This window comes from Podarcis vaucheri (assembly GCF_965113315.1).
Source record: "Podarcis vaucheri genome assembly, chromosome: 8".
NCBI classification, from domain to species: Eukaryota; Metazoa; Chordata; class Lepidosauria; order Squamata; family Lacertidae; genus Podarcis; species Podarcis vaucheri.
Window position 1 is genome coordinate 53,789,891 of NC_138766.1, and position 23,956 is coordinate 53,813,846.

Genomic DNA, 23,956 nt, shown 5'->3' on the forward strand with positions numbered 1-23,956 from the left:
CAGAGATTGTGCCTAAAGCCAAAATTTTGTATAGTCAAAATACACAGGGTTCAATGGCAGGTGGCATTGCAAAAGTCTCCCCCCCCCCGATGCCCGGCCCCTTCCCACCCCCTTAAAAATAACAAATTAAACAATTTTGTCAAGTGTGTACAGCTGAACGCGCAGAAGTTAAATGTGCATTGGTTGTGGGCTTACTGTATTCTAATGAAGTGATATTTTTAAAAACATGTCCTGTGTTTCTCTTTGAGTTGAACCAGCACAGCAACTTGCCATCCTTAAAAAAGGGACATGAAAAATGATGGCATGTTTTGAAGAATTACAATAATCCTGAGACCTATTGCTATCAGGTAGAACAATGGCAACCAATGGGATGCCCTCCAGATGTTCCATCATTCCTCATCATTGACCTTGCTGGGTGGGTCTGACAGAAGTTGGAGTTCAAAACCTCTGGAGTGCACCTTAGCTACTCCTGAGCTAGAATCCAGAGATCTTTATAGCCAAAGTGTGAAAGTGTGAAGTGTGCAGTACGTTGGTTCCAATGTAATGTCAATGCTAGCTGCTATATGAATAATTTTGGGGGTTACCTTGTCCACAGACCAAGATTGCAACCCAGTGTTGAAGCAGGTTGTAATCCAGATTTGTGGTCAAACTGGGTTGTTACTAAAGTGGAAGGAAGGAGAGGATTCCAATTGTATGTGTAGGTTGTGGGAGAGGTATTATGTAGGCACAGAGCTCATTATATAGTCTTGGAGCTCAGTTACTTCTTAAGTGACTTGGTGTTTAATGTGTAAGGAAGTTTAGAACAACAGGATACAAATCCTTCTTGGCAAACTTTCTCTGTGTGCTTTAAGGAATGTGAAGATGAACTCAGAAGATGCTTCTGGAAGGTGGAGGGTTCTTGTATCATCTGTACCTCTTTCTCATGCAGCTGTAATGTATGGAAGCACATGAAAATGTTAGCGTGGTGGTGGTAATTCTATTTTTCCTTAGGGCAAAGGCTAGATTACTTCACTGCATTATATTCAGAACTTCAACTGGTTCAGAACGTGGTGGCCAAATTATTAACGGGGGTTGAACAAAGAGCACATGGCACCAGTACTCAAGGAGCTTCACTGACTAACTAGTGTGCTGTTTTTGTAATCTCTTTAAAGCTCTAAATAGCGCTGGTCTCAATAGCTAAATAACTGCCTTTGTTCACTGGCCAATGTCTCCTTCAGCTATCTTCTAAATAGAAGTATATAGGTTTACATATGAGAAATAGAGATATATTAATTGTTTAGAATTAACTATCATTTTTCTCTGACCTTGCTCCTGTGTTTTTAACAATAGCAATGCACTGACATTTTGCAGAAGAAGTTTTTCCCAGCAGGGAAATAAAGTGAGGAAAGTTCATTTCTGCATTTCATGCTGCTGTTACAGGCACAGAAGCAAGGCCTGAAAAAGTAGGCAGGCCTAGCTTAACGACTTGGCATCCTACATCAGCGATGGGGAATCTGTGCAGCCCTCCAGATGTTGTTGGACTTCAGCTCCCATCACCCCTGACCATCTGGGTGTGCTGGCTGGTGCTAATGGGGGTTCTGCTCTCCTGCCCTACAGAAAAAGGAAGTGTAGACTGAATACATTAGACGGGAGTCAGGGATACAACATTTGTCAGAAACAGAGTTTCCTCAAATATGATGTTTTTAAATGTGTCAAACTCTCAGGTAGGTGGAAGATCTTTAGTAGGTATTTTGGAGATGCAAGGTCAATGATAGTCAAGAGAGGAATGAATGGACAATGAAGCTTTCGCAGTCAATTCAGCAAAGCATTACTTCATCTTGTTATTATGCTCTTTGGACTCAGTCCTATGTGTGATTCTCTAACGCATCCCCAGTCCTATTGAAATCACCATATTGGATATTTGCCCTTACTGCTGGGCCGGGCCTAATGTGTCTCCAGGTTATAGATGTGTTTTTATATGCTGTTGAGCATTTGACTGATGAGGAAACTGGCCACCTTGCAGGGATTGCTGAAACGTTGCAGAGCTGAATTCTCTGTGGAAAAATAAGTTCACATAATTGCAAAAAGGTGCACCCAAAAGTCTAGGAGTAAATTGCACCCCCCACAATATGTACTTTTGGCTTTAAAGCTATTGTAATTCCTCTTTGCGGTTATCTTTTCCACCCAAGCAATAATACTGCAATGAGCAAAAAACTTGGCTCTCCCAGGCACAGGCCATCCACTTTCCACTTCTCCTTTTTGCACCTTATTCAAGCAATTTCTTCTTGCCTCTAATTACTACCAACCTGAACATGTCAAGTATATCCTCCCAGAAACAGGCTAATATATAAACAGAGCCCAGCCAAACTTCAAAGCCTTAAACAAACTGATAAGTCTCCCTTGATTTATTTTTAAGGCTGAGAGAGAGAGGTGTGTGTTTGGATTGGGAGATGCAAATGTGGAGCAGAAGAGCACCTGCTGGCTTGTGATCTGACCAGGCCATTTGGCTTGAAAGGCAGAGAGAGAGAGAGAGAGAGAGAGAGAGAGAGAGAGAGAGAGAATGAGAATATGTCTGTATGAATGAGAGACAGAGAGCGACTCAGAGAAAAGGGGGAATCCATTTGGAATTTGAAAACCAGCAGGGGAGATGCAGAAGAACAAAAGGTCTCTGCAGGCATAATGTGTGCTGCTTTTCGTCAGCTCAGTATCACATTCCCTGCCACAGCATGGCAGACAAATGTGAGGCCAGATGATGTGATGGAGATCAGTCTTTTTCTGAGGGGGTCTGTGCCTGTATCGTATGATAGCAGCAGATGCTGATTCAGTGTGGATATAGATGCAGGATGCCTTTTAGGAAAAGCAGTGTTCTGTCTGCCTAAGTGCCTGTGGAAGGTGTCGCAACCCTTCTGTCTGCATTTGATGGGCAGTGGCAAAACTGGCGTTGATTATTCTTGGATGGGGCTGATTGAAAGAACTATGTGGGTAGCACTCTGCACCCATGGAGCCCTTTGAGGTTATTTTTTAGTGAATGCTTGCCTCCCGCCACCCCCACATACCAAATGTCCAAAGCCCTTGGGTGCCTCTGAGCTTCTTAGATTGAAGCCTTAATATGGATCTTGTGGACTTTATTTTATTTTTTCATTTATCCCAGCCTCCCTCTAAGGTGCTCAGGAGGATTCTCCCTCGACCCACAACATTATCTTTGCAAAGAGATGGAGGAAGGCGGGGGGGGGGGGAGGGGGAGGTAATGATTGGCCCATGGTCATCCAAGTCTTGTTTTCAGCTTCTCTCCATGTACACTTGGGAAGTGGGACCACATCCCCAGACCTGGACCTCAACGGATGCAGAGGAAGATGCAAAAGGGGCTCTCTGCATTAAATGTATGTTATGTACATAGGCCTGGTGCACACAACCAGGGACCCCGAATGGGATGGTGGGAAAGAGCTTACATGCATAACATTGTATGTGAATGGAGCCCCTTTTGCACCTTTAACTGCCAAGGTGGGGTGAGCCTTGTAGCCGATTGGAAATTTTAAGCCAGGAATTCTGCCCTAAATCCATTACTCTAGCCACTGCACCAGGGGTCACCAACCTTTTTAAGCTTGTGGGCACCACACATACATGCCTACACAATGACATTTTTCAATTATTGTAGAGCTAGACTGAAAAATCCACAGAACTCAGATTCATTGTAATTTGGCTTGTTCAGTGGCCCAGTTCAGATGTCTTTTGCTGTGAGAACTGCATAGGTTCACACAGGCATTTCTCAGACAAAAGGACTGAACCCATCACAGCAAGGTCTCAGATGATCAGGTCCCATGATGTCATGTCACAGCTTGCCAGGAAAAGCATCAAGAGAAGTGACACAAGAAAATAAAGGTTAGAGTCCTGGGAAAGTTCTCAGAAGCTTTCTATAAACCTATCTATCTATATATTTTAAAAAAGGTGTCGCAGCCACACATTATCATTAAATCACAGAAAAAACTCTTATTTATTTCAAATTCTTCTGGTTTTAGTGCTCTTGAAACATTATACATTGTGAACTGCAGTCCATTCTTATCTAGAGAGGATTGCAGGCTTTTAAATCTTGAATTTCACAAAATCTTCCAGTGCTCACATGGAAGGTGTTAATGCAAACTCATTACATCTCTAGGTTAAATCCCAGATAGACGGACAGATCTTAGCAATTTCAGCATTTTAGCTTTGTTACTTTAGTTTGACTTTTGATCCTCCCCCACCCTCAGTGAGAGCATCTTGACATTTTTAAATTGCTTTCTTTAAGGTACCACAGTTTTAACCTAGCCATAATGATGCTTTAGGGTCCACTGGTATTAGATGATCATTGGGCATGTTCTTCATACCCACTGTTTTTAAAAAGTGACAATACCTAAGGCTGCAATCCTAAACTCATTTGCCTGGGAATGGATCATAGTAAGGCTTAGCTCTGAGTTAAGATGCATACAGCTGTGCTGTATGGCTGCAGTCTTATAATAGCTCAGTCAGTAGAGCATGCAGCTCTTAGAATCATAGAATCATAGAATCATAGAGTTGGAAGAGACCACAAGGGCCATCGAGTCCAACCCCCTGCCAAGCAGGAAACACCATCAGAGCACTCCTGACATATGGCTGTCAAGCCTCTGCTTAAAGACCTCCAAAGAAGGAGACTCCACCACACTCCTTGGCAGCAAATTCCACTGTCGAACAGCTCTTACTGTCAGGAAGTTCTTCCTAAATGTCAGCGCCATGGGTTCAATGTCAGCGCCATGGGTTCAATCTCCATGTTGCAAAAAATATTCCTGTATTGTTGGGGGTAGAACTTGATGACCCCTGGGGTCCCTTCCAACTCTACAATTCCATGCACATTTACTTTGGATAAACTTGATCAGAGTAAATTTGCTAAGGTTTGACCTCTTAACATTTTTTTTTAATGTATACTAGGCTCAAACGCACCAAGCAGTCTTTGTGTTTTGCCTACACTTATTAAAATGGGGTTCTCTATGGAAAGGAATAGATTTCTGCAGGAGACCTGATTGTGTTGATTGCACAGCCAGTTCGTTTTAATGAAAAAATCATTAATGTGCAGAAAATTTGATTCTAGCACATCCTTGACCAGCTGGGATCATAGTTTTATAGTGATAGAGTCATCAGATGAAAAATGTGCTTCCTATTAAGACATACTATAGTTGCGTGAAAGGAAACAGTAACCGTTCCACACAACCAAATTCGCTCGTAACAGTTACATTTAACCAAGTGATCCAAACCTGAAGCCAGGGGGTTTCAATAACTTATGGCAATGCTGAGGTCACTTGGTTGAGTAGCTCTGCTTCTTGGAATTATCCTTCTCATGGAAAGTGATAACTAAGGAATAAATCCTTCACATTGTTTTTCCTTTTCCAGCAGGAGACAGAGGATAGGAATGCTAGCATATTTTGTTAATTGTCAAAATGGAGGGTTGTCTTTTGCTCTTTCCAGTGCCAGGAACTACAGACTTTCTTGGATACTGTGGCTATAAATCTGTTTTAATTGAAATCATTAGCAGCTTTGCAGCCCATTCCTAGCCATAATTGTCTAAATGTAAGCCCTGGTTAGCTCAGTCTTCATAGAATTCTGTTCACTTGCGTGTTATCAGTCCAGGTTGACATAGACATTCCTATTGGGTGTAGGGGTGGTCAATGTTTGCTTAACCTTGGTTTATTCTTAGAACCCCCTCCATTCCATTTCTGCATCATTCTGTGATTTAAAAAGAAACATGAACATTCACAGTTCTGGTTAACATTTTCCTTTAAAATATGCAATTTTTGAAGACTTTGTAACCTAAAATGCCTATTTTATATGCTTAGTTGAGAATTGTTTCACTCAATTTAGAGAAGTACAAGAACCAAAGGATAATTGTATTCTGATCTGCATATTAGTTCAGGAAGTGCAGATCAGGACAATTCAAATGTGGACCAAACATGTTTTTTTTTTTAGTATCCTTAAGTAAGACTTTTTTAAAAAAGGAAAATCATTCTGGTTTTGTACTCCCTAGGAAAGTCCACATCACTTACTAATCCCTAGGAGCCAGAATTTAATAGCAACGGGAGGAGGATACATCCTTGCTGTCTGCTAGCTCTGAAACTGGGATTTTGCCAGATTATGCTTCATCTTTAGCTAAGAGGACTCATCATGTTTCTGGAGCAAAACAAGAGTCATGGGACATGAAATTTATGTTTGCTCTGTTGCATCCAGAAATATAAAGAATAAGCTTTGGCTGCCAGACATTTGCTTTTTAGAATGCAGAGAGTATATGCTTGTGACTTTATTCAAGAAATGAAGTTGTATAATATATCAGATATAATTCAATGTTGGCATCTGAAGATATATGCAACTGTATCTCCATAATGTCCCTAGATAGGTATTTCTTGACAGTAAGACCATATTTATCAAAATGGATATCAATTCAGGTTTGTGCTATTGGGGGAGATTGGGTGGACCATGTGGTATACATGAAGTGACTAAAAGGGAAGAGACTAAAAAAGAGACAGAGGACAAGCTCTTATTTCATAAAGCAAGGAGGGCGGCTGTTGCCAAACTGGAAAGATCTGAGTTAGGGCTACTATTAAATGGAGACATGAATCTATGGGGTCAGTGTGCATCAACTGTGAAAAATGCAAAGTCTATGCTTGGGATCATTAGGAAATGGAACATAAAACTCCCAATATGATAATGCCATATATGGTGCAACCAGACTTGGAATGCTGCGTATAGCTCTGGTTACTCCACCTGAAACCTCTCTGTTGGACCTAACTACTAAGTGCTTGATGGCAGGGGGCTAAAGCTCCTTAGAGGTAGAGTCAGGAGGGAATTCTTGAGACACTCTGGCCAGTAAGGTTTTACTCACTTCCTGAACAGTAAACACCACTGAGCTCAGTGAGAACTTGCTTAGACATGTATAGGATTGTGCTGAAAAGGTAAAAATCAGCACTTTGAATTGAACCCAGGAATGAATTGGCAGCCAGCATAGAGAATGGAATAATAATAATATTATAATAATTTAATAGTTTATTATTTATACCCTGCCCATCTGGCTGGGATTCCCCAACCACTCTGGGAGGCTCCCAGTAGAATATTAAAAACTCAATAAATACATCAAACATTAAAAACTTCCCTAAACAGGGCTGCCTACAGATGTCAGAAGTCAGGTAATTGTTTATTTCCTTGACATCTGATGGGAGGGCATTCCACAGGGTGGGCGCCAGTACCAAGAAGGCCCTCTGCCTGGTTCCCTGTAATCTCACTTCTCGCAGAGAGGGAACCACCAGAAGGCCCTCGGTGCCGGATCTCAGTGTCCAGGATGAACGATGGGGGTGGAGATGCTCCTTCAGGTATACTGGGCCAAGGCTGTTTAGAGCTTTAAAGGTCAGCACCAACACTTTGAATTGTGCTTGGAAATGTACTGATGTGATATAATTTGCAGATTGCAGGTAAAATATTGGCAGCTGGCTTTTGAACCAACTGAAGCTTTCACAATATCTTCCAAGGCAACCACACATAGAGCAAATTTCTGTAATCTAATGTGGAAGTGATGCAGGCTGCAAACTCATACATCAGGAGTGGGGAACCTGTGTACCCTCAGACATTATTGGACTCTAACCCCCAGCTAGCATGGACAATGGTGGAGGATGATGGGAGTTGTAGTCCAGTAACATCTGGAGGGCTTCAGTTCCATCACCCCAGGTATCTATATCTATATCTATATCTATATCTATATATCTATATATCTTTATCTATATCTATATATCTATATATCTTTATCTATATCTATATCTATATCTATATCTATATCTATATCTATATCTATATCTATATCTATATCTATCTATATGGCAGTAAGTTTCATTGAACTCAGTGGGGCTCTTTTCTGAGTAGACCTATATAGGATTGCAATGTAAGACATGTATGACTGAGGCTTAGTCTGCCTCCCCAATGAGGTGCCCTCAGCCTGCCAGGTCAGTGGTCAGGGATGATAGACGTTGTAGTCCAAAACATCTGGGAGAACAACAGGCTAGGAAAAGCTAGGTTATACATATACCTTCATATAGTCATGAAGGTTTCACAGAATCATAGAACTGTAGAGTTGGAAGGGATCCCAAGGATCATCTAGACCAGGGGTCTGCAACCTTTAAGACAAAAAGAGCCACTTGGACCCGTTTCCGAAGAAAAAAACTGGGAGCCGCAAAACTCGTCATTATAAAAATAACTTTTTTGTCACTTTTTTATTATTTCTTTGTTTGACCCCTCAGAATTACTCCTCCTCATAGAAATAAACGTTAAACTAACAAGTTACCCTTTTGTGTGTGTGTGTTCTTCACTCCCCTTCAAAACAGTGACCAGCGTACATGCCCCTTACAATGTAGCGGGTGGGCGGGAAGGTGACGTCGGGACGATGCGTGACTAACGCACGCACTGCCCCCATGCGACGTCACAGCCAGTACAGCGCCCGCCACAGTGGGGAGTGTCGGGGCACACAATGCGCCTCCTCCCCTTGCTAGTATCTGCCCCGGAGCCGCGGCAAAGGTGTAAAAGAGCCACATGCGGCTCCGGAGCCATGGCTTGCAGACCCCTGATCTAATCCAACCCCCTGCAATGCAGAAATCTCAGTTAAAGCTACCATGACAGATGACCATCCAACAATCAGTATATTATTATATTCAAATTACACACACACACACACACACACACACACACAGACTCCTATCTCGGCAGCTAGTTTATTACCTCCCAAATTTTGCCCTAACATATTCTATTATTATATAGATTATGATGTCAGCCCAGAAAGAAATATATTTTTATTTGTCCATCTGTGTGTCAAAAAGTCTTTATTCTTAAATTTGTTTTATTGCAGAGTTTTATTGCAAATGTGAAGGCAAAGCATTTTCCATGATATAATCTTAAAACAATAGAACAGATCATGAATCCACCCTTTAGGAAAATGTGAGTGTCTTAACCTGCCAGGTCGGATAGTCCTGAAGACATCAAGAGTCACTGGAAATCTTTTGATTCTCTTCTCTTCATGGGCTCCTATCCAGTAAAAAGTGAGTAGAGGGGGGAAAAGTCTTATGGAAATTATATGGCCACTTCTACGATTTAAATCAGTGGCTCTTACAATATTATTCAGGCAGACCCATCAATCATATTCTTTCATGACAATAAAGGTCCTCTCATTGGCCATTTATTCCAGTACTGTGCCAAAATCTGTCCCCTAGTACAATGAGCATTTTCTTTTTCTGCAAAACAGGCTTCCATTTTTTCTCTCCCTCTTTTTCAGGGCCCTTGTGAATTTCTGGAGATCTTTGGTCTGTGTGAGGTCTCCGCATTCCTGTCCTCCCCCTCCATGTTTTCATTTCAGTGCATTGTTTGTTTGTTTTAGAATAAAATTTTATTGAATTTTCAAAAGTTTTACATATATACTTCAACACATGATAAATTTGTCTTTTCCTGCCTTCCTGCCCCATTTTCCATGGTGTTTTAATTTCCTCCCTCCACAATAATTTCTATTTCTTATATCAGCACATCAATACTGTATTACCTAATTCTTTTGTTGCTCATTTTTCATATTTCAAACATTTATGCTTCAGGTTCTGAACTTGTATGGTGAACCCAGACCCTGGTCTGACCTGTACTAAAATCTTAGGTGGCAAAGTTGGCCAATGGATTTGCTATATTTTATACCATAGTAATTGTTGCGTGCATTGCAAACTGTGCTCAGACCCCACACAAGCCCATTTCTCCAAAGTGCTCTCTGTGCGTGCCTGTGTAGTTCTTAGGCAGTGATCTGCTGCAATCCTTTGCTGTCCTCTGTTCAACTATCCATGATTCATCAAGCTTAACTGATTCCTGTTCTGAGTCTGCTGGAGTCTGACTACCTGCCTTTCTCTTCTTTGTGAAAGAATCTAGAGTAGCCATTATTTATAGGACTGAGGATTTGCAGAATAAGTCCTGTCTTTCTTGAATTAACAACAGCACTTAAAGTTTGCTACTATTTATACTTAGTTTGTTTTTTCACTGATAAATCTGTTTGAGTCAGGCTGCCCTAGGGATTCTCATCTCATTCCTTTTCAAAAACTAGTTAATAACCATTCATAACTTTAGGCACTCCAAAAGCAAATTAGATTATGCTTTCCAAACTCATTTATTCACTCAATGGAGTTAGATTACCATTATTTTATTTTTCTTGTACACTAGTGCTACAGAAGGAAACCAAAATCCAAAATTCCAGCCCCTCTGGGCTGAATACTCTCTGTTCCTTCACCTGATGTGCCAAGATGTTGGGTTTCTGTTTTCTTTTGCAACCTGCAGGGAACATAGGGTAATGGAAATTTAAGAGAGTGAGGAGTATAGTATAGTATAGTATAGTATAGTATAGTATAGTATAGTATAGTATAGTATAGTATAGTATCCTAATGGCCAAAAAATTGTTGTGAGTCATGTCCTGAGATCTAAATGTTTATTTCCTCCATGTGGGTCTAGTTGATTCCTTATTGTTTCTTTTCCAGAGTGGTTCCATGCTGCTTTGTGGTATCACTGACTGGTTGTGTTCTTTTGGCTGCACAAGTCCTGGCATGGACTGCAGATCTTGGTATTTACAAATGGTTTCATTGACCTAGTTAAACAGACTAAGGGGTTGATTCTTCTCTTCTCCTTTACATTTTTAGAGCAGTGTATTTCCATTGCCTTAAGCAGAGGGTCCAGGCAATTTACATAGTACTGCAAGGGAAATAAAATACTTGTGGAGACTGGGGGTGAGGGGCGGGGGGAAGAGATTGGAAAAATACTAGGACAATAAGCAGGGCCAGCCCAATACATTTTGACACCTGAGGCAAACCGCAAAATGACAATCCCCCCAACCCCCTGCCAGAGAAGAAGGGATGAGTGAATATCTACATCAGGAATACAGTGAAAAAGCTGGCAGGTCTAATTTATTTTTATTTCCTAAAAGTTTAATACCATTTGATTGTAGAAAACCTCAAAGATTGTAAATAGCAATGAACACCCAGTGTTTTCTCCATTGGCCCCAAGAATTGTTTTCTAATGGTTTTTAAAAGCTGCGCAAACTCTTATGTATAATTTTTAGTAGGCTTTATTCAAAAGCCTACTAAAGCTCCCATATTTTTTCCTGATTCTGCTGATATTTAGTGTCAAAGCTCCCCCATATATTCTGTCAGGCTGATCTATTTGGTTTCAAGATTCTATGTTTTAAAATTAGTTATCTGACTTTTTAGCATCTGTATTCATCTGCAATTCGTCAAGTGGCAGAAAGTCTCAATAATGTCTTGTCTCTCAAGCAATACTTTAATTGAAAGTAATGAAAAATTATGGAAGATTGCAAGTCAAATTAATATGCATTACTGAAGAAAGCAAAAAAAGAGAAAAAAAGAGTTCAGGTTCTCTGTTTATATGTTTTATGGTGTGGTTGCAGCTGAAGTTTAGTTGCCTTTTTCATAATTTAATTTATCTTTTTACATTTTGTTTATGCCAGTGTGCCTAGGGTTTACCCCAAAAGTCCAGGGAATGTATCACTAAAACAAGACAGTATTTCACAGAAACCTTAAATTAGCACTTTGATCCAATGCAAATATAATATGAATCAGCACCTTGTATCTAAAACTCCAAGAGTGTATGCAGTACAGCTTGTGGACAAGTTTTGTGGGAAGTTAATGAGCATCTAAATACATAAGGTTTATGCATATATTTGCTTGTATTTTGGCACCGGGTGCGTCATAAAAAAGTTAGCATTGATATAGTCCATCTAAAAAGTGCTCAACACTTCTCACTATCTGGTTTATGTATCAAATGAATACCCTGCCATTCATCCAAGGTACACACAGTTTGCCCATTTTATCTTCACAACAACTCAATGAGGTTGGTCAAGCTGAGAAATTATGGCTTCTCTTGGATCACCCAATGAGCTTCAGTGATAAACAAGGGTTTGAAACCACTCTTCTGCATGTGGTCTATTTGGAACAACAGGGTAGAGTGGGGGGAGTTTGCCTTTGATAGCTGGGTGGAGGGCATGCCATGAACCACCTCCTATTGTCAACCAGCTTGGGGATCTCAGGGCCTGGCAAGTGCCACCTGCTGAATGCTGAGCAGTGAGAGACACCTGGGACCTGCCGGGCCACACACCTATGGCTTATCTTTAAGGGAATATTGTTTTTGCCTCCCTTCATGACAGCTGGGGTGAGGAAGTTGTTCTAGGGTGGTTTGGCCCTTAGTGGTAGGGTTGAGACTTTCTGCTAGCACAGGCTATGCCTGCCCACATTTCTATTTGGTGTGGTTTGGTTTGGTGTAAGCATTTAATGACTATAACCTCTTACCATGATCCCTGTCTTGGGTTTTCATTCCAGATGTAGAGCAGAAGTCTTATACACTATCCCACAGTGTCTCTCCAATATTATTTTAGCAATTCTTTCAACACCTGTACAACACAGACCAATATTATTGTGCCCATAAGAGTACAAATGGCTACTGACAATGATGCCTGCATATACTGCATGCAGTACCAGAGGTGGGATGCCTCAGAATACCAAACACTGGAAAACCCAAGTGAGGAGGTTCCTGTTGCAATCCTGTCTTGCTATATAGGCTTCCCATAGGCTTCTGGCTGGCCACTGTGACAACAAGGTGGGTCGTTGGCCTGATCCTGCAGGGCTCATCTAACATTCTTATGAGGTTGAATCACAGGGGCTTTCTAAAGCTACAAGTGAACTGAAGAAAGGGCGAGGTTTGAGCTCTAGATTTCCAGCTCATAGATTTAATCACAGCATTACAGCAGCTCAGACTAATAGGGAGACTAATTATAGCATTTCATAATCCAGAAGGCTGTAGATAATTACGCCTATATGTAGATGTGCATTCATATTGCCTGCAGCAGTAGTTTGCAACTGCATTATCTCCAGCAATGAAGTACTATGCTTGTTGCACTGTACACAGGTCCACTATTTAGCATGGAGTTGGACAGCAGAGCAACCCGGATGCAAAGGTGGCACAGATTTGCAGGGCAAGAGCAGCTTGTGAAAGAGACAAGGAAAGCTGCACCTGCTGCAATTCTTCCTTCTGCACAACAGTTATACGAGAGAACAGGAACCTTTTCAGCTAATGTGAGTGGATGCCACTTCATATTCTCTTGCATTTATACTAAGGCTGAATACACACCATACATTTGAAGCACAAGTAAAGCACATATCTTCCCCAAAGAATCAGGGGAACTATAGTTTACCCTGCTCAGAGGTGCAGTTCCCAGAAGCCTTAATGAACTACAGTTCCCAGGTTTATTTAGGGGATGCCTTGTGCTTTAAATGTGTGGTGTGTACATAGCCTAAGGGAGTATAGAAAGCAGAGGGGAAAATTGCAATTATCAGAACCAGTGTGCCTTCAGTGATTGACTGACGGGAGAAATCTGGCTTTAAATTTCAATGCAGCCATAAATCTCTCTCTCCCCGCCTCCCGCCTAACCTACCTCAAATGATTATTGTGAGGATAAAATAGGAGAAAGCAACTGCATGATGTGTCAGGGGTCAGAAATGGGAAGAGGTATGTAGGATAGAAGTGGCACGCACAAAAGGAGCTAAGTATAGTTTCCTGCTGTCTGTTGCCATCTTGGGGAAGGGCCATGGCTTTGCTTGCAGAAGGTCCCAGGTTCAATTTCTGCTGTCTCCAGGTAGGGCTTGGGAAGTCCTGGAGAGCCACTCCCAGTAGTGCAGTGAACTACATGAACTAATGATCTGATTTGGTGTAAGGCCTATGCTCCCTTCCCCCCACTTCAGTGCTACATAATAGGCCTGAACCTCACAATGTTCTTCAGGGGAGCCACACATGATTATTCCTCAAAATTATTCAACAAGTGTGCTAGAAACACTCTACTTATTTCAGTTATTTTCCCTTAACAATTTTTAGTTTGGTAAAATACAACAAATAACAGAACAAATAATAAACAAAAAGGAAGGACATCTGTGGTTACTTTTGCCAGAAAATATGTTACATTTTATATGAATAAAAATAGTTGGGGTGCTTCCAGATGGGGGCTTAATACCATAAACATGTCACTCAGCTATCACAAACGGGTCATTCGGAGCAGTTTTTTAATCAGATTTTCTATAGAACGGGTAAATCTGGATTAAATTAGTGGGGGGGGGGTGATGGGTTGGCATTTCTATTGTTCATGATGTTATGTGGATGCTGTGAAAAGTGTGCATAAGTTGGAGCACCAATCTCACAATATACATCTGTCTTGACATGCCAACATTCAATATTTCCTGATGTTGTCCTTCATAAATTAGAGTTCTATTCCAATATGTCAAAAGAAGCTTCCAACTGCCCCATTAGTGTGGACCAATGCTCTTGCAGTGAGGAATTTTTTTATCATTACCAAAGTCTGTCAAGCATTTCAAAGCCTGTTTTTAGTAAGTTCTGTTTCTTCCATCTTTATTTTATTTTATTTTATTTTTGCAATTATCCCTGCTGTAATAACCAAAGTTGGTATTCCGTTTTTAATAGGTTGTTCAAACAGTCCCAGCAACAAAGTTTCAGTTTTGAAATATATTGTTTCTTCTGGTATATCTTTGATAGCATTTACAATGTGTTTCCAGAAGGCCATTCTTTGTGATCATGACCACAAGATACTTTTCAAACCTGCGTTTTGTTACTTCTATCTTCAACAGCATGAAATAGTTAAATCATTTTTTTAAAGAAATATTTCAGAAAGCCATGTCTAATTTTTAACACCTCTAAAAGCATGTGTATATATGAACCTTTCTCTCAGTTTCAAACCTGAAATTGGTCTCCTACACTTTATCTGGAAATGGTTGTAATGCAGAATCAACACACATTTCTGCTCTGGTACTTTGGCCTTGGTCAGCTCACATTCCCTGTGCTACAGAATTATGAATCACAATCACAGAAGTATTTTCACCAGATCCTATAAACTGTTTTGCCAGCTCAGCAGCTCATAGGCGACCTGGTCAGAAGAACAAAAAGACTGAAAAAATCCTGGGGAAAGCAGCTAGTATCTGAATAAATTTATAATGGCATTTCCTTCTCACTTCCTAAAATGTGTTAGTCCTTGAACCTGGTTCATTCTATGAATGTGGTTATACTTAGAGCCTTATAGTGCCTTTGATCCTACACTTTAATCATGGAAATTAGAGCTGGAAAAGGCCTGTTCAGCCCTCTAGTCAGTTTCCTGCTGGTGCTCATATTTCTCACTGAGATCAAGAGCAGTTCTTCTTCCAGATCAAGGGCTGCACATGGATCGTAACTTCTAAAATACTGTGCTGCATTGTATTTTGAGAAGCAATGTACAATGAATGATTTAAAAACAGCAAAACAACCTAAGCCCATTCTTCTTGAACTGTCCAGTCCAAAGCAATGGGTAGAGGTTCTAGGCGTGATTGTGATGTGTTAAAGAGAGAGGTAAATTTGTTTTATATGTGCACATGGGTAGCACTGAAGACTTTTCTAGTGTTTATATAATGTGTCCTTTTGTAGTAGAAGAATCGATTGGTCCCCAACCAGCAGTCTATTCCTGCTCCAGTTTCTGTTTAATAGTGTTGACTTTTGTTTAGTGGCTGTTGCCCCAATTCAGTGAAGCATATTTGTGCCCAGAAGTCAACTCCTGTGCAAACAGGAGCTCATCTAGGCTGCAAAAAATGGACTGACTCAATATATTGGAAGCTTTCTTGAAAAGAGATTTGAACTGAACATTAGGAAGAACTTTCTAAGGGGAAAGAGCCTTTTGACGGCAGAATGGATGATCTCAGAAGGTGGCAGACTCTCCTTCGTTGGAGAGGTTAGATGGCCACCTGTCAGGGATTCTTTAGCCATGGCTCCTGCACTAGATGACACTTGGAGGTCCCTTCCAACTCTACAATTCTTTGACTCTATTATCTTTATGGGTTTACACATTACTAGCCATAGTGACTAGTGGTAAGCGACTAGTTACAGTTAGAGGCGAACTGTGGCTAATAATCCTGGGTACATCTTTAACAACCACACTGGAGATGCTGAACTACTTGGATTGACATAAGGTTCCCACACAATTATCAATGTCACCAAAGTTCATAGTTAGGAGTATGTATCCCATAATGCTCACCTTCAGTATGAAGGTGGCTATTACAGTGAGCTAACTCAGGCAAGGATTCTTAACTCTCTTCTGCCCTGACTCACTCAGCCAGCCAGCCACTTTACTCCCACTTTCCATTTACCTGGCTGCTCCCTCCTTTGATGTGCACATTAGGCAGCTTGAGAAAGTTGCACATACCAGGGTTGCACATGGGTCACTCTATAACAATAGTCCATATTTGAGGGGATTGGGGAAAGAGATGGGTACTTGCAGGTAGATTGAAGGAGGGATGCAGGTGTGTTTGAGCAAAGGATGCAGACCCCATTACATACTTGTTGGCATCATCACCGGACCACAGTGGAATCTAAACATGTTCACCATTAGGATCAGAAATAACTTAGCAAATTTCTAACATGAATTGAGCTCTCTTTCTCTCTCTCTCTCTCTCTCTCTGTATGTAGGTGTAGGAATGTTGCTCATCTCTGCACACAATGTCAGTGATGGTCCTGCCTTTTTTAAACCATGCACCCTGTGTCTTGCACTAAGCAGAATTAGCTCCTGCAATGTGATTGGGGAAACACTATTTTAATGGTTGACTCTTGCACCGTTGTTGAGAATAATGTTCAGTGCCAGCAATTGCATAGGAACAGTGCAGATTTCTCTTTCTTCTGTGCCATTGGGGGAGGATGACTCTGAGGGCTGAAGTCTAAGACCCCACTCAACAGAATGAGCAGGAGGGCTCCCAAATGAAGCATGACTGATTTGACAGATTTTGATACACAATAATATGCATTATCGTCTGAAGAGCGAGCACTGGCATCTTGTCACTTGTTTTGGTTCTGGTTGGTGGCTCATCATAGGTCAGGGCCACAATTCTTCCTCCGTGATCCATCATAAATTATTCAGGCCCTGTGCTGAATTCTGTACGGAGGTGAAATCACTGTGGATTTCATAAATCTTACAGACATAAAATGAAAGAGGAGGAAGAAGAAGCTATATGCGAATTCAACCTCTAGTTCTGGAGAGATAAATTACAGCAAGATTTTCTTTTTGTTGTTGTTACTTGAATGTGGAACAATCCTTGAGAGTTACTTCCATTCCTCAGTTCTCTCAATCTGTCAGATACATTGCAAAGCCAGTGAATATTCCTATGATCAAAATTATTTTTCTCTTTCTTTTTACTAGCCTACCTGGTACACTTCACGTGGCATTTTCTTTCATGTATGGAACTCTTCAGTGTAATTAAACTGTTAAGTCACAACATGAAAGAGCCTGAATTCAACTGCTAGGCATGTATCTTGTGGCAAGTTTTGCAGGAACATTTGTAATGATGATGCACTGCTGCCATGGGGTTTACAGAGTGGAAGCCTTGCCAAGCTGTTTTTTTAATATCCTCCGTAGTAGTTTTAATTCATATAATTTTCAACAGAAGGGCATGAATGAGTAAATTAGAAATGAATCAAAACGCCACGGGAGATATAAAAATGCTCTGCTGAGTTGCAAAATCCAAACGGGAGTCTTAACCTGCTGCTAGCTCACCTTAGCTGGCATTTATTGGCCCATATGGAAAGGCTCTATCTCATCTAGCTTTTGTTTTTATAACCCAGATAGAGGAAAAGCCACCTTAGAAGAGTAGGATCAACAGAGATGACTTCCTGGAATCAGCCTCTCCAAAGAGCCACCCATTTAGAAAGAAAATCTCCACTTAATTTGGGGGCTGCGTTGCACTGGCTTCTAATATGCATGTTGACTGGAGCTGGGGTAAGTGCATGGATTGCTCCTGCATGGGCAAAATCTAGCACAATACATTCACATGTGTAAGAGTCTTTTCTTAGACATAATTTATGGATTTTCACAAGTTTTACTTATATTTCAATAAACATTTTTCTTAAAAAATTGACTTCCCACCCTTACTTTCATGATCTTTATATTCCCACCTTATACCTCCGGTATAAGGTATATGACATACTTTAATCTAATACACTTATATTCTGTTTCACTTATCATTGTTTTCATTCTGCTGCTCATAATTTGATCCCTGCTGCCTTCTCATTTGACTATAACAGTTCTTCAAATAGTTCAAAAAAGGGTCTCCACTCTTCCATAAACACTTTGTCTCTTTTTTTTGCTCTCAGTTTTACCATTTTCACATAGTCCATTAACTTTTGAAGCCATTTCTCCTTAGTTGGTCCTCACATGTGCAAGAGCCTTGATTTCAGTGGCCTTGGGAAGCTTACCTCTCTGTTGGATTGCGGCTCACATATTTTATACAATTGTGCCCCAAACTGGTACCCTCCACCTGTTTCAGACTCCACCCCACATCTTGAACATTCAGGCTTTCGCTGCTGTTGGTAGAAGACTTTGACAAGGCTCAAAATATTGCATTTATTTGCAAGAGTGGATGTACCACCCTATCTGCATAATTGATTGGCAGCCAAGGAGCAAGCTTCTGTAGAGGAGGAAGTCTTAATTAGCATAATGTATCACAAAACATTTGCTAGTGAAAGAAGAATTTAAATGTTTGACCCAGCCTGAAAAAGGCTGTTAAACTAGACAATCACTTTTCTTTAAATAGAAGAAAAAAAACTTCACTTATTATACTCAGCTGCTTCCTCCTATGATAGGAGGCTGTAATTAGTTTCCCATGCAAAACCTTGGCAGCTAAGTCAGTCACTGTAAGGAGGACCAGGTTCCACAGAGTATTGAGGAAGTTTCCTGCTCTCTTTAGAGTGTTGTGTTTTACAGATGGCTAAAACGGTTTACTGAATGATCTTACACACTACAGTAGTTCTGTTTGGTGGATGAGAGATAGACACGACACCAGTGAAACAGCCACCATCTTAATCCACTCCTCCAGAAGTATCTGGTTGTTTATCAGCTGAGCCCTCTGGTCTGGCAGTGCTAATGCCAGATTGGTCTGCAATAACACCATGCTAATCAACAACTGGGAAGTGGGTGGCGCTGTGGGTTAAACCACAGAGCCTAGGACTTGCTGATCAGAAGGTCGGTGGTTTGAATCCCTGCGACTGGGTGAGCTCCCGTTGCTCAGTCCCTGCTCCTGCCAACCTAGCAGTTTGAAAGCGTGTCAAAGTGCAAGTAGATAAATAGGTACCGCTCCAGCGGGAAGGTAAACGGTGTTTCCGTGCGCTGCTCTGGTTCGCCAGAAGTGGCTTAGTCATGCTGGCCACATGACCGGGAAGCTGTACGCCGGCTCCCTCGGCCAGCAAAGCGAGATGAGCGCCGCAACTGGACCTAATGGTCCTAATGGACCTTTAATCAACAACTTGAACACTGATGTAGGGACAAGCCTGGCATGCGCTGCTGAGACCTGACCTAACTTAGGTACTTGGCCCACCCAGGTACTTGGTGAAACACCAGCCCACACCAGAAGGTCAGATGGAGTGTCACCATTGTCCATAGGAGTTGCATCTACTGGAAAACTTCTTGATCTTGAGACAGGCTTAGAGGATTTGTATCTGGTGTTGGGCTAGAATGGGGATGCTGCTGGTGCACTGACCACCCTGGTGCCCAGTGCCTTCCTGGGTGTTGGAACCCCAGAACAGTAGTCCTGTGTCGCTTTAATGTTCATGTGGTGGCTGCTATTGGGCCAACTTCATGGCTTCTATGAAAACCACGAGGCTGTCTCAAATGGTCATCACTTGAACATAGTCTTTGCCCCAAGTGTAAGGGACTGGCTGGATGACCAGGAGTGGTGGGAGGCACCAGCCAAGCAAACCCCAAAGGAGAAAGGCTCAGAGCCAGGAGATTGGTGGTGGGACAGTGAGGAGAGGTCAGAGGAAGAAGAGTAGGGGGAGTTGTTGGATGCTGAAGAGGCAACAGAATTTAGTGAGCAAGGAGAGCCTGTGAAATGGGGCAGTTTATACTCAGATACTGAAGAAGAGGAGGAAGGGGCAAGAGGCTGCAGAAGAATCTCAGGAGTTTGCTTCTCCTACTGCAACACACTTTCCTCCCCACTTGTCTCCAAGGACATGCAGGCTGATGTGTAGAAGAGAACAGAGAGCACAGGTGCCCAGATGCAGTTTGAGGCTGCTTGGGAGACATCTACCATAGTGGAGGTAGAAGGAAGGGAGATTCAGTCCTGGCAACTGCTCTATAAAGGCAAGACCTGCCAGGAAATGTTGTTGAACTGTATGCTGTTTTCTTGACAGCACTGCACTGACTTTGCTTCTTGTGGGCTGACCTGCAACTGGACCCAGTGATGTTTATGCAATACCTTGCTAATGTGAGTAGCCCTAGATGTCCCAAATGAGCACTACACCAACTACTCATAAACAGTTTCCTCATGGGAAGCGATGCACAAATGAAATTATTATATATTTACTACTATTATTGCCAGCACCACTATTACTGCTTGTGGGCAGAATCTAACAAAGTCACTCATTCTGTCAAAGCAAGAACTGCATTGTAAGTTGGGAGGCCACAATTATTGGTTAGTTTTAGTAGCAACTTCTGTAGTCTTGAATATACTTTCCCCAATCTCCAAGACCACAGAAAGTGCTGCCAGTCAATGACCGCCAGCAGCCAAGTCACATGTTGCATTTACTTGTTCAAGTTTACACTCTGAGACAGGCAGGTGATCTGTTAACCAGCTTACAGAAACAGAATGAAGATAAAGAAATCTAGATAATCTCTGGTATTTAGACAGAAGGCCATCATGTCATTCCTTTATGAGTTGCAATGGCACTTTTCTATCAAAAAGGAAGCTTTTTGGACCAACTACTTTAAACAAACAATCTGACTCCGTGTAGGTTTGGCAGTTAGAAACCCTGCCCAAAATGGCTATTTATGAGAACCACGGGATGCAAAACTGAATAATAGAGCTTTGTTCTTAGCAAATGGTATTCAGGCTAGTAGATGACCGCACCCGGAAAGCATGATGTGCTTCATTACTGATGATGTTTCAACAAACAACTGATTATCTGATATTTGTTACTGAATCCTCCAGGCTAATTTTTGGCCTTCTATTGCATCAGAGCAACTTGTAGTGGGGCAGACTTGGTATAGCAATTTTAGGGGGAAGACATGGAAGAACTGCCCATTGGCTTTCCAAATGACATTTCCCTCCCACTGCAAATAGCGTGTACTGATATGGGTCAGAACTCTGTTGGGTGCAAATGGTTAAAATTCCTCCTCTCTGTACACCATGGTCCTGACTGAAGTTGTGCCTCCCAACATTGGCTACTTAGTGAAAGTAAAATCAGCCATGCAAGGACTAAGGGCAGTGTTTTTTTCTGGGGGTACTCAGGGGTACGCATATTCCTAAACATTTTGTGAATCTTTGGATTTTTGTTCATTTACTGTATTTATTTTTCCTGATTTGAACTATAAAATTGTGATTTTCTTGAGTCAAAATGACAGTACCCCTAAACATTTTTTTAAAGAAAAAAAGCACCAAGGGAATGAGCAATGCCATGTCTAATTTTGCCCTAAGCCTTGGAAAGCTCTTCCTTCTCTTTTGCACTACATTCAACTGCAGAGAACAATGTTTGCTTCCGCTTATTAATAGTTGAAGAAGGAAAAGCAAGAATTACAGCAAAATTGCTTACAGGAATGTAAAATACACCAACTTTGATTCTTTATCACATATATAAAGGTAAAGGTAAAGGGTCCCCTGACCATTAGGTCCAGTCGTGACCGACTCTGGGGTTGCAGCGCTCATCTCGCTTTATTGGCCAGGGGAGCCGGCATATAGCTTCCAGGTCATGTGGCCAGCATGACTAAGCCACTTCTGGCGAGCCAGAGCAGTGCACGGAAACGCCGTATACCTTCCCACCGGAGCGGTACCTATTTATCTACTTGCACTTTGATGTGCTTTCGAACTGCTAGGTTGGCAGGAGCAGGGACCGAGCAACGGGAGCTCACCCCGTCTCGGGGATTCGAACCGCCGACCTTCTGATTGGCAAGTCCTAGGTTCTGTGGAGCGCCACCCGCATCCCTTCATCACATATATAGCGTCGTTTAATTTTGTTCGTGCTGAAAAATTAAAGCCAGTTTGCTTACTAGCCCAAAGGCCACACAAGGCACACGTGGAACTTTGGAATCCAGGTTTCCCAGATCCAGGTTTAATTTTCTATCCACTGAACCAAACTGGGGAGACAGTACAATGGCTGCCTTTGGCCATGCATATATGCTAATGTTAAACTACTCCAGAAGTTCCCCAAATGCTCTCTTCCAGCAATATGTTCACTTCCTTCTGCTGAAGTTATGCATTAACAACTCAGTGTGGGATCACAGCTTAATTCTTTGTATTCGCTTTGCACACTGATTAGTGAAATCACAGTTGTCCATGTGCAAAAAGAGTCATGTGAATTGACCCTTATTGTTCCTTTCATCACAGTTTTTTGATAGATAATTGTGTCTCCACTTTTAAAAACTGGCAACTAAAATCCATCACTGAAATGAGAGATTTGCCAAGGAAATAATGCATTTGGGGGGGGGGGGGATCTAGAAAATGTCCAGGCAAACTAATGAAATGGTGATGTTTGGAGCTTCTAAACTTCCATTCATTATTCTTTCAGAGCCCATTCTACATAAGAAGAAAACTGAAACTTCTGCGCATTAAAAATATTGGCCTGGCTTTCAGAGATTCCAAAAGAATACTTGAAATTATGTAAGCGTGATATTTGTGATTTCCAACATGAAGGGACTCCCAGACAAGTGTGTGGATCAGAATTAAATTGTACACTGCATTTCACACTTCAATAATGTTCTGGCACAATTCTCGGCTCATAAAATATTTAAAAATGTGTATTTCAAGAGAAAATGTGTTTAGAAATGTTTGTTTAAATGCAGAATTTTGTCTGGAAACAGATTCAACTATTCACCCATACCAGAAATGCAACATAAAACAAGAAATGCTGAAACAGATCAAGAAAATAACTGCTACAAAGCAATATACTTGCAAGGGATGTTTTGAAGTATTGGTGGTCTATGATTGAGAAGGAATTTTTGATGCAATTGTGCAAACATCCCCCCCCCATTGAGAATTAGAAGTTCAATAGCACATATTTTCCTTCTGGCAAAATATTTAACAACAACAACAACAACAACAACAATTTATTATTTATACCCCGTCCATCTGGCTGGGTTTCCCCAGCCACTCTGGGCAGCTTCCAACAAATTTTTAAAAGACAATAATTAATCAAATATTAAAAGCTTCCCTAAACAGGGCTGCCTTCACCTTTTTTGTTCCTTCCTCCCTGAGGATTATTCTCAGAGGAAGGGACACTTTTCCTGCAGAAAGGAACACCTGTGACAGCTTATTGTAACGAATGCATTTTTGTTTGTAATTATGCAATGCAATCCTACATTATATCACATTGTGCAATGTATTAGGTAACATGAGTGAATTGTCTAAGTTAGCAGAGAGTTCTTGGACATTCAAGCAGTTCTAGGCTCATTGTAGTAAACTGCTTGAATTTGTGGGAATCATATATTATTATCAGGGCAGAATGGAACCTGCCAGAAGAGATGAAACAAGGGAAGAGCTTTTGAATGCTGGGCAGGCAACAACTAAGAAGGATAGCATTAGATTTTTCCTATAAAGTGATTTGAAATTTTAAATCCTGAGATAATTCCCCCACCCACATGGATCTAACAAGCCTCTCTTGATTTGCTATACCAATAGTTAAAGAATTTTATAAAGTTATAAAGAACTTTATAACTAGGCCAAGTTGCCTGTGCAACGTTTTCAGAAGCACATGAATCTGACCTTTGGAGAGTTTGTAAGTAAATCATTTTTTTAAACATACCAAAGGTGTGTCCCCACCCACCCCATGCTGGGGGAAGAGAGGAACTTTGGAAGGAACTTGAAAGAGCACAGATTAAATAAATAATATTTTGTGATTTTAAGTCTCT

The 23,956-nt window shown here is 41.3% G+C and overlaps 1 long non-coding RNA gene across 2 annotated transcripts in view; it reads left to right on the plus strand.

Moving 5' to 3' along the window:
* Positions 1–22,996, plus strand: part of LOC309538514 — a 51,570-nt gene extending 28,574 nt beyond the window's left edge. The window contains exons 2-4 of one of the 2 annotated variants that reach the window (XR_014222258.1): positions 17,686–17,839; positions 20,248–20,321; positions 22,618–22,996. This is a non-coding gene — a long non-coding RNA (uncharacterized lncRNA). The remainder of the gene's footprint in view (positions 1–17,685; positions 17,840–20,247; positions 20,322–22,617) is intronic. The other variant, XR_014222259.1, reaches the window with a different exon arrangement.
* The last annotated feature ends 960 nt before the right edge of the window (positions 22,997–23,956 follow it).